The following is a 10,172-nucleotide window of genomic DNA, read 5'->3' as shown; positions in this document are numbered from 1 at the left end:
CTTTAAATTAGTGACTATATTTTTTAAATATAGGAATAAATGAATATAACTATATATATATATATATAATGGTAAAATTATTATTCGGGTCCTGGTATCGGTTTCGGTTCTGGTTCTGGGTACCTTATATGTAAGAATCGAAATCGAAATCGATTTTTACCAATTCAGTATTTTAATATCCAGACCATACCCTAACGGGTAGGTTCCGATTGGTTCTAGGTATACCCGGTATCCGTGCACACCCTTAGTGATGATTAAGAGAATGAGAATAGGCCTACAGATTTTACTGATGGAGCATCATTTGGTATGGTGCATTTGGAGTGGGAAATGGTATTTCCAACCCTAAAACAGTTCAAACAAGCTATCATGGATGACAATATATATCTTGGGAGGTTGTGAAATTTGTAAAGAATGACAAGATTAGGGTTAAGGCAGTTTGTATAGAATAGCATTATGAGTGAGAGATATATTGTTCATGGTATAAGCCTCTTGGTATTTTTCAGATAAAGACTTACAGACCCACCCACAGCTACAGCAAGGTGTTGGAGAATCCTTTAGCAAACAAGAAATGGGTTGGGAAAAAGCTAGTGGAGGCTTTGAGACTTCACCGATAGCCAAAGATGCATGCAAATACATGGCTGCTAATTATCAAGTTCAGTTGGTCGAGATAAAACTTCATAGATAATTGGACATTGCTAGAGAGGTGGTATAAGGTTATGAAAAGAAGCAATACGCTCTACTATGGGATTATTGTGCAGAGCTAAAGAGAAACAACCTGGGGACAATAACAGGATTAAGTGTTGAGAGGATAGATCAAAGTGCTCCTGCTAGATTTGATAAATTTTACATATGCTTCTAGGCTTGCAAGAAAGGGGCATTAGGCATGGAAGTGGTTCTTAACAAAACTATTTGATGACATAAGATATCCTCATGATTTTGGTTAGGAGTTCATCTCTGATATGTAGAAGGTACTTTTATTTATTTTTATTATATATTTTCATATAAATATGCCATTATATATGTGACTCTAACCAAATATATGTATATATCCGTGGTTGTAAGGTCTATTGTCATCAATGCAAGAGGTCTCTCAAGGAACCAGACATAGGTATTGTGTGAAGCAATTGGAGGCCAATTTGTGAAACCACTTGAGAAATAAGGAACTGAGAGGATTGTCATGGCTCGTACTAACTCATTGACAGTGAATGAATTCAACCGAAATTTAGAGAAGGTGAAAGAGTTGAATGAAGAAGCATGAGTTTACCTGAAGAATATTGATCCAAAGCATTGGACCAAAGTAGCTTTCAGTCAAGTCTCGAAGAATGATGTGTTGGTGAATAATATATCAGAACAATTCAATGCAACAATAGTGAAGTTTAGGGGAAAGCCTGTCATCACAATGCTGGAAGAGATCAGACAATACTTGATGCAAAAGATGAACAAGCCAAGGAGGGGGATTGAAAGCTACAATGGACCAATTACACATGCAGCTCAGAATAGGCTTGAAGAGGCCAAGTTGCATGCCAACATGTGGCATCCAATGCTGGTTGGGGATCCATATGGTGCATTATTTCAAGTGATACATATCTTTAGGTCAAGTGAGAAGTATGTAGTAAAATTGAATGAGTTTAGCTGTTCTTGCAGGGAGTGAGATTTGTGTGATATTCCTTGTAGTCATGTGGTGGCTTGTATATCTCACAATGGATTACGGCCAAAAAGATTTATTCATGCATACTACTCAAAGAATGCATGGGAACGTATTTATAGACCTTTCATTCAGCCAGTCAAGGGACAAGTCTATTGGGACAAGATTGGACAGGAGCTAATCCTACCACCACAGTTTGACAAGGGTGATGGTAGACCTAAACAGAAAAGAAATAAGTAGAAGGATGTCCCTTCTAATCCTTTCATTATTCAACACATCATTCTTCAAGGCCAAAAGGAAGTATAAAGCCACCCCATGCTCCAGGTGTGGTCAGCAAGACCATAATAAGACTTCATGTATTGGTACAGTGAACAAGCAGAAGAAGCAAAGAAAGAATAAAGTATCACAATCACTAAGAAGCTAGATTGATGGTTCACATCCAATTGGACATAACCTTTCCTTTTTGTTCATTTTCGACAGGGCAAATCTATGGCTAGATCAAGCCAAGTTCAAGAACATGATAGAGTTGCTAGTGAGCCAATCGTACCGTCACAATAGGTTTTTAAGCCAATGGTGCAGACCAATAAGATCTCAAGACCAACTCTAACCATTCATACTTGGAATACAGGGCAACCATCAAAGTACATATAAGTTTTCATACCAACTCCTACCATTAATGCTTAACATGTAGTATAACTGATATTTTGTACTCAACAAACCTGTTTTCATTGGACATGTAATGTTAAACTAGGTTTTTAGTACACTGTACTATCACTTGTAGGCAAATAGGGCTCATCTAGTACCTCCACATCATATAAATGTGGGTCAAAGCTCTTCTAGCTTTATTAGTATAACTGCTATAAGGCCTCATGCCCATCCACGCAGGCCTCCAACATGTGCACCAGTCTTACAACTACAGCAACAGAAGGTTCCCGTTTAGCATCCAATGTATTGTCATGTCTCAGCATCAGTGTCAATGTCTGCTCATGTCCTAGCACCAATGCTACCTCCAGCTCTTGCCCCAGTAACATTGCCAGCTCCATCTCATACCCCAGCACCAATACCACCTGCAGCTCATGCCCCAACACCAATGTTACCTCCAGCACCATCTGTTTCAATTGGTGTAGGACAAACATTCCAGGGAGCTTCAAGGGTGACGAGGAGTATGGCAGCAAAAAAGAACATCTCAACTCGGGAGTCATGCAACAAAGAAATTCAGAGGAAGTAGAAGTAAAAGGATAAAGTGAATGAACACTTTTTTGGTTACTTTTTGGTATAGAAGGATGAAGTGATTGAATAGTTCTTATTGGTTTTATTGGGCCTACTAACATTGAACTTGGTATAGGAAATGATTATGGTGACAATGGGGTCTGCTTTTGTATAGGTCACTATCTATTACTAGGTGAAAGTGCGACTATAGTGATGGTTAGGTGGTCATTTGTAGACTAGTTGGTGCTTCATTTTGTGGTCTTGTAGCTGGTTATCTGACCGTTTGAACACTTCTATTTGTGACTATCAATATATGAAAATTGCTTCTCCATTTTGTTGCTTATGTATCTATTTATCAATTTGGTCAGTTAATATGTTTATTAGTTTGCCATTTTGCCAACAACTTAAGTAATGTTCAGTTTGCCATTTCCCAAATTAAGTAATGCTTCTCCATTTTCTCAAGTAAAGTTAATGCCAAATGTTTTGGCCAACAAATAGATCAAACCAAACACAATGATATTGAACAAATGATGTCAACTCAAACTTAGTTATATATAACTGCAAGGTTTACACAACACTCAATGGACCACTATCATCACCAATTCTCATGTAATTGCTTCAACACAATAACCATTATCTCCACCACTGCCAAACGACCAAACTTTATATGATTTCATAATTTTATAGCTAATATAACAACAAACATTGACAAAATTAAATATAGAACCCTAAGCCCCTTCAACTCTTTTTTGTTGGCAACATTCCTCATCCTAAGCTGACCAATCAACCTCTCATTTGAGAAGCTTAGCTGATCCTTCCAAAGAAAATATTCGCAGCTCAATGCGTTGTTTCTCCGCACTTGGCAACTATAAAATGCCCTTCTAGGATTCAATTTTGTCCTAGAAGTAATCCTCAATGCTCTTAGGCCATAGTGACAGATGATACCTTGATTGGAGACGATTGAACTACTATAGGGAGTGCTCGTTGGGTTGGTGGTCGAATCTCTAATAGAATCATCACACCCACAACCTCGATTACAACACTGACATGGTGATTGAGAGTGGCAGCTCATGGTCATCACCAATTTGTGGATCACAATGTTCTTCTCTCCTTGCTCTCTGACGTCGAGATTTGGGGGTTAGGGTTTTTGATTGAACGAAATTTGGGAATTGGGGCAAAGAGAGCAACGGTGTTGTTTTTGATAGTGTTGGTGTGGTAAAAAACGACGCCATCTGATGAGGGTGTAGAGAAGATCGAGCAACGGTGCCGTTTTGCCTTAGCTACATGGGCCGGATTATAAAAAATAATATTCTTAACGCCATGAGTGCCAACTCAAGTGTCATGTTGGTTTTCCGTCTCGGCATTTAACGTCGGGACCAAACTGAGAGACAGAATGAAACCGCAGAGACTAAATCGATGCAAATTGTAATTTGAGGACTAAAGTGGTGATTATGAAAAAATTCGAAGATGACAGTAATAGCGTTCTCTACTTTATATCAAAAGACTATTAATTTAGAGATCGAACTAGATACATATTGATTATGACAGTGTTAGCCAACACGGAAGGCGTCATTCCTTCGGTGGCTAAAAGGAGTCTTACATAGCCACGAACATACTTTTAAGTGTTGACACGTATCATGAAGTACGCGATTGAGTAAAATCTTATCCTATTATAAATTGAATAATGAAGTACGCAGATGGAGTAATTTCTGCAACAAATTCTCATAACTTAAATTTAAAATTTACATCCAAATGATCAAACTATGCTCTACTTTCTTAGGATAACTGGTCTGAGCTATGGAGTCTTGGTTCTGAAGATATATATTTTCCTTCCTTATGTATTCTTGTACAGCTATCCACTCATGATGAGTGAAAAGAAGTGAAAAAATAATCAACGACGTTAGTTCAAGCGATTTAATAATTATTTTTTTAAAATAAATTTTGAATTTAAATTTTGTGAATATAAAAAAAATTCTCGAATAAAAACGTTTTATTCCTTAAAAAACTGATCCATTTTGAATTGGATTAATTAAACCAATAAACTTATGAATATTACGATACACTCTCAAATAGAAGCAGAAAATATTTTCCTCAAAACTTGACTTTGAATAAATATCCTTTTTCCTTCTTTCTATTTACTCCATTCTATCTTATTAATTATAATATGGAATTGGGGAAAATAGTGGGTCGAATGGTTATTTTAAAAATGTTTGACTGGTCAGCCAAATACGCAACCATATTTTTCAAAGAAGAAAATTTAAAATATTAATTAAGACTTTTATTCTATTTTTATACTTCTTTTTTAATATCAATCAGACAAGGAGAAAATAGATATCCAACAGATAAGGAGAAAACAGCTATGCCCCTAAGTAATTAGTACAATACTAATCTAGATAATGAAGCCTATATAAGATTAGGAACAATACAAACTGAAATTTTGGCCAGCCAATACAAAATGAATATTAGAACATGCAATTTTAGAATTATTACAATACTCAAATAGTTCGTGCAAAGTATGATTTCAGCCCAAAAAATGGCACAAAAGAAAGAGACTAAACATTTTTTAGAATATATTTTCATCTAATTAATATGTAGAAATTTGACTTTCTATTTTTTTAAAAAAGAATCCAAAATTTACTATAAGTGAGCGACAAGATGCTAAGTAAAAATGTACTATTTTTTTCTCTTCATTTGAATCAATGAAAATTTTAACATGGCATCGAGTCACGGAAATATATTGGATACTTTTAATTGCGTATTTAGTATTTTAGTTCAAATATTTAATATTTCTATTATCGTGTCGAAGAGTATAAAAGTACTTAAATTAAATTAAACTAAAAATACCAAACGTTTCTATTACTCAAATCATATGTTCTTGATAATGCATGACATTAGTTTTCCACACCAATTATGGGGTCAGAGTCAACGGAAAGACTCGAAAAGTTCCAAGTCCACCACGCCATCTGATTTATCAAGCAAATTTTGTTCGGCATTTCCGAAGCTTTCAGACCTACACCACCAAAACAATACGAAAAAAGAAAAAAAAATTGGTAAAAAAGATTACACCACAAAAATTAACAGAAAATCGGGCCGTGAAAACAAAATTCGTCTCGTCACATATTATTCTAATACACGATTCTATTAAAAAATAAAAAGAAAAAACACGGGAAAGAAAATATGTTTAGTGGTAAATTACGAATTAGATATTCTTTTTCCGTAGGTTTAATTAAAGTAACCTGCCATATTTCTCATAAAATTATCGGGAAAAAAAGGAGAGATGAGGAGGAGGAGGAGGCCCACCCGAATTAGAGCTTAAGGAAGATGTCAAAAAGTTGCATTTTCTCCCAACGAAAATGACTAGCGAAAATGTATTGTGGGGCACTGAGATGTCTTATCCCTAATGGAAGCTTCACTTCCTACTTGAAGGAAATGCATACATTACCTTTTGGCGTCAACCTCCAATTGTATGGGAAAGGATCGTATCGTATACCTTGTACTTCTTTCCTCCCAAGGCATGCACTGTTTATGACTCAGAGGAAAAACACATAAAAATAAAATAAAATAAAAATGCAGATCAGTGAAACACATCTTCCTTAGTAATCAGGAGATTTTAATTTTGATATTCATCATGAATTATTCATGTGTCTTTATTAGGTATTATGATTTCTTTTTTATTATATTAAGTTCATAAGCTTTTCTTTTAGTAAAAAAAAACTTTTTGACTTGTAAAAAAAAAAAGCTTTCTCATCAAATTGAGTTGGGGAGTTTGGAAGATGACAGCCCAATGACTGCTTTGAAATGCTGCTATAAGTACTCGAAGAGGTGAACTCAAATTTGAAATCAAGCCAGCCATGGAGCCATCAACAGACTTCAACAGAACTTCCCTCTCCCTTCTTCTTCTTCCTGTCCTCTCCCTTTCAGCCATTTCACTCCTCCTGTCCCCTTCCTCTGCCTCTATCCAAGAGGCCACTGCCCTCCTCAGGTGGAAATCATCCCTCGAAAACCAAAACCGACCCGATTCCTCCCTTGCATCATGGACCAATGCCACGGCAGGCCCGTGCCACTGGCTCGGGATCCTCTGCTATGCCGACTTAACCGTCAGAGGGGTCAACCTTACGAATATGAGCGTCTCCGGCACGCTTTACCAGTTCCCTTTCGATTCCTTGTACCACTTCTTTGTTGCTTTCATTGAACATGTAATGTTAAACTAGGTTTTTAATACATTATACTTTCACTTGCAAGCAAATAGGGCTCATCTAGTACCTCCACATCATATAAATGTGGGTCAAAGCTCTTCTAACTTTATTAGTATAGCTGCTATAAGGCCCTATCCACGCAGGCCTCCAACATGTGCACCAGTCCCACAGTTACAACATCTGAAGGTTCCTGTTCAGCATCCAATGTATTGTCATGTCCCAGCGTCAGTGCTGATGCCTGCTCATGTCCCAGCACCAATGCTACCTCCAGCTCTTGCCTCAGCAACATTGCCAGCTCCATCTCATGCCCCAGCACCAATGCCACCTCCAACTCATGCCCCAACACCAATGCTACCTCTAGCATTATCTATTTCAATTGGTGCAGGACAAACACTCCAGGGAGCTTCAAGGGTGACAAGGAATATGGCGGCAAAAAAGAACATCTCAACTTAGGAGTCGTGCAACAAAGAAGTTCAGAGGAAGCAGAAGTAAAATGATAAAGTGAATGAACACTTTTTTGTTTACTTTTTGGTATCTTTTTTGTATAGATTGCAGACTTTGATGTGCAAACAACTTTTGGTATAGAAGGATGAAGTGACTGAATAGTTCTTATTGGTTTTATTAGGTCTACTAACATTGAACTTGGTATAGGAAAATGATTATGGTGACAATGGGGTCTGCTTTTGTATAGGTCACTATCTATTACTAGGTGAAAGTGCAACTATAGTGATGGTTAGGTGGTCATTTGTAGACTAGTTGATGCTTCATTTTGTGGTATTGTAACTGGTTATTTGACCGTTTGAACACTTCTATTTGTGACTATCAATATATGAAAATTGCTTATATATTTTGTTGCTTATGTATCTATTTATCAGCTTGGTCATTTAATATGTCTATTAGTTTGCCATTTTGCCGACAACTTAGTAATGTTCAGTTTGCCATTTCCCAAATTAAGTAATGCTTCTCCATTTTCCAAGTAAAGTTAATGCCAAATGTTTTGGCCAACAAATAGATCAAACCAAACACAATGATATTGAACAAATGATGCCAATCCAAACTTCATTATATATAACTACAAGGTTGACCCAACACTCTATAGACCAATATCATCACCGATTCTTATGTAATTGCTTCAACATAACATACCACTATCTCCACCACTGCCTCAAGATCAAACTTTATCTTATTCCATAATTTTATGGCTAATACAACAACAAACATTGACAAAATTAAACATAGAACCCTAAGCCCCTTCAGCTCTCTTTCGTTGGCAACATTCCTCATCCTAAGCTGACCAATCAACCTTCCATTTGAGAAGCTTAGCTGATCCTCCCAAAGAAAATAGTCGCAGCTCAATGCGTTATTTCTCTGCACTTGGCATCTATAAAATGCCCTTCCAGGATTCAATTTTGTTCTAGAAGTAATCCTCCGTGCTCTTAGGCCACAGTAACAAATGATACCTTGATTGGAGACGGTTGAACTACTATAGGGAGTGCTCATTGGGTTGGTGGTCGAATCTCTAGTAGAATCATCACACCCACAACCTCGATTACAACACTGACATGGTGATTGAGAGTGGCAGCTCATGGTCATCACCAATTTGTGGATCACAATGTTCTTCTCTCCCCGCTCTCTGACGTCGGGATTTGCGATTAGGGTTTATGATTGAACGAAAATTGGGAATTAGGGCAGAGAGGGCAACGGTGTTGTTTTTGATAGTGTTGATGTGGTAAAAAACGACGCCGTTTGATGAGGGTGTAGAGAAGACCGAGCAACGGTGCCGTTTTGCCTTAGCTACATGGGCGGGACTATAAAAAATAATATTCTTAACGCCGTGAGTGCCAACTTAGGTGCCATGTCGGTTTTCCGTCTCGGCATTTAACGCCGGGACCAAATTGAGAGACGGAATGAAACTGCGGAAACTAAATCGATACAAATTGTAATTTGTAGACTAAAGTAGTGGCTACGGAAAAATTCGGAGATGACAGTGATAGCGTTCTCTAAAAAATTATTAATTTAGAGATCGAGCTAGATACATATTGATTATGACAGTGTTAGCCAACACAGAAGACGTCATTCCTTCGATGGCTAGAAGGAGTCTTAAATAGCCACGAACATACTTAAAGTGTTGACACGTACCATGAAGTACGCGAGGGAGTAAAATCTTATCCTATTATAAATTGAATAATGAAGTAGGCAGATGGAGTAATTTCTGCAACAAATTCTCATAACTTAAATTTAAAATTTACATCCAAATGATCAAACTATGCTCTACTTTCTTAGGATAACTGATATCTGAGCTATGGAGTCTTGGCTCTGAAGATGTATCTTTTCCTTCCTTATTTATTCTTGTACAGCTATCCACTCATGATGAGTGAAAAGAAGTGAAAAAATAATCAACAATGTTAGTTCAAGTGATTTAATAATTGTTTTTCTTAAATAAAATTTTGAATTTGAATTTTATGAACATAAGAAAAAAAAATTGAATGATAAAGTTTTAGTCCTTAAAAAACTGATCCACTTTGAATTGGATTAATTGAACCATTAAACTTATGAATATTACGACACGCCCTGAAATAGTAGCAAGAAAATATTTTCCACAAAGCTTGACTTTGAATAAATATCCTTTTTCCTTCTTTCTATTTACTCTATTCTATGTATTACTATTTTATAAATTACAATGTGGAATTGGGGAAAATAGTGGGTCGAATGGTTATTTTAAAAATGTTTGACTGGTCAACCAAATACGCAACCATATTTTTCAAAGAAGAAATTTTAAAATATTAATTAAGACTTTTATTCTATTTTTATACTTCTTTTTTAATATCAATCAGATAAGGAGAAAATAGATATCCAACAGATAAGGAGAAAACAGATATGCCACTAAGTAATTAGTACAATACTAATCTAGATAATGAAGCCTATATAAGATTAGGAACAATACAAACTGAAATTTTGGCCAGCCAATACAAAATGAATATTAGAACATGCAATTTTAGAATTATTACAGTACTCAAATAATTCGCGCAAAGTATGATTTCAGCCAAAAATTGGCACGAAAGAAAGAAACTAAACATTTTTTAAAATATATTTTCATCTAATTAATATGTAGAAATTTAATT

Source organism: Punica granatum, chromosome 4 (assembly GCF_007655135.1).
Source record: "Punica granatum isolate Tunisia-2019 chromosome 4, ASM765513v2, whole genome shotgun sequence".
In the NCBI taxonomy this organism is placed as follows: domain Eukaryota; kingdom Viridiplantae; phylum Streptophyta; class Magnoliopsida; order Myrtales; family Lythraceae; genus Punica; species Punica granatum.
Note: the sequence above shows the minus strand (reverse complement) of the source record.